Below are 2,240 nucleotides of genomic sequence, written 5' to 3' on the forward strand. Positions count from 1 at the left end.
GATGGGGTTTCACCATCATGGCCAGGCTGGTCTTGGACTCCTGACCTCAGGTGATCCACCCACCTCGGCCTCCCAAAGTGCTAGGATTACAGGCGTGAGCCACCACGCCTGACCAGGTTAGATTTTTTAAGTGAGTGGAGCACTTTGAGAAACTATATCATGTTCCCACATATGTAAAATGGGTGCCCAGAGATTTTTACCCATAAGGGTGCCTTGTTTTCTAGATCACATTGTAATTTTATAGTTAGTAAGTGGCAGAGGGTCTGACAGTGTGTAGGGGCACTAGTGTTGCAGTCTTTGAAAACAACTGCCATTTTTAAAGCTATTCTTTAATCCAAGTTTAATATACATAGGAAAATACACAAATCCGAAATGAAGTCTGTTTTTCCTCAGTAACCACTCCCCAAGTTAAAAAAAGCATTACAAGCTCCCTAGAAGCTGCCATCCTTGTTCTTCAGTGCATCTCCTCCTAACCATTTCACCTTTACTCAGGATAACCATTATCTTGAGTTCTAGTGCCATAACTTGGTTTTGTAGTTCATATAAATGAAGTCTCACAGAATGTACTCTCTTTTGTACCCGGCTTCTTTTGCTTAACATGCTTGCAAGATTCATTTTGTATGCAGGTTTAGTTTATTTTCATCGGTATAAAATCCCACTGTGGAATATACCATATACAAAAACAAATACATCTTTTACCCATTCTACTGCAAATAAACATTTGGGTAGTTTTCCCTTTGGAGCTATCTCAAATAGTGCTGCTGTGAACATCCTTATGAACATATATAAGTTGGTCAACTACCCAACTTCTGCTGGATAGTATATACCTAAGAGTAAGAATTGCTGAGCTCTAGAGTATGCTAACTAGTTCAACTTTAGCAAATAATGCCAAAAGTTTTTCAGAGTGAGCAGATCAGTTTACATTATTGCCAGCAGCATATGGGAGTTCTGATTGTTTCACCTCCTTGTCAACAGTTGGTGTTTTTTTATTTTACCTATTTTAATAGATTTGTAGTGGTATTGCATTATAGTTAAAATTTGCATTTCCCCCTTGACCATTTTTTTCATGTCTTTATTGGCCATTTGATTTTTCTCTTTTGGGAAGTGTCTGTTCAAGTCTTTTATCCAGTTTTCTTATTGAGTTTTTTATATATTCTGGACATACGTCCTATAAATATATAAATAGGCTTCCTTTTTTTTTAAGAGATGGAGTCTCACTTTGTCTCCCAAGCTAGAATGCAGTGGTACAATCACAGCTCACTACAGCTTTGAACTCCTAGGCTCAAGTGATCCTCCCACCTTAGCCTCTCAAGTAGCTGGGACCTATAGGCACATGCTACCACACCCAGCTAATTTTATTTTTTGTAGAGATGAGGCCTTGCTATATTGCCCAGGCTGGTCTCAAATTCCTGGCTTCAAGTGATCCTCCCCGCTCAGTCTCTCAAAGTTCTAGGATTACAGGCATGAGCTATCATACCTAGCCAGGCTTTATTCCAAAGCATTTAACTCATTTATGTCAGTGGTATTTATAATTTATAATAGCATTACCTGTGGATTAAGACATTTAATTACAAATTTATTAGGTATCTGCCTAACATATGTCCAGTGACCTACCAGTACTGGGTACTAGTAAATGCTTTATAAATACTATTGTTAATCCTCACCTCCACACTGCAAGGTTGTTGATACTGCTCTCTTTAATAGAGAAGTCTCAAAGAGGTAAGTAACTTGCCTGGGACCTTACTGGAGAGTAGCAGAGCTAAACTTGGAAGCCAGGGCTCTGATTCCAAAGCTAAGTCCTTTCTACATGGTTATTCTGAAAACGGTGTTAACTTTATATGCATTCACTACTGGGAAATGAATTGTTATTTCTAATAGTTTTATTTTAACAAGGTCACTTTATTCAGTTTCCCAGACTCTTGAATTCTTCAATGCATTTTCTTTTTTGAGGTAAAATTTACATAAAATCAGCCATTTTATAGTGTGCTGCTGAGTGGCATTTAATACATTCACAGTGTTGTGCAACTGTCACCTATCTAGTTCTAAAGTGTTCAATGTATTTTCATCCAAAATTTGCATGAATGACAACAGAATTTGTTTCTAAGATAAGGGATTAGGCAGAAATTATAGTTAGAGAAAAATGAACAGTCTGGCTTAATTTTCTTCCCCTATGGATCCTTTTTTGTTATTTTAAATAACCATGCATTAAATATTTTTGCATATTAGTTTCTGTGACTTTG

At 37.2% G+C, this 2,240-nt stretch overlaps 1 protein-coding gene across 3 annotated transcripts in view; it reads left to right on the plus strand.

The window, feature by feature from the left end:
* Nucleotides 1–2,240, plus strand: part of HUWE1 (HECT, UBA and WWE domain containing E3 ubiquitin protein ligase 1) — a 78,693-nt gene that overhangs the window by 36,651 nt on the left and 39,802 nt on the right. The gene's annotated exons all lie outside the window — the stretch shown is intronic.

Source organism: Cebus imitator, unplaced genomic scaffold (genome assembly GCF_001604975.1).
Source record: "Cebus imitator isolate Cc_AM_T3 unplaced genomic scaffold, Cebus_imitator-1.0 Scaffold640, whole genome shotgun sequence".
Classification (NCBI taxonomy): Eukaryota; Metazoa; Chordata; class Mammalia; order Primates; family Cebidae; genus Cebus; species Cebus imitator.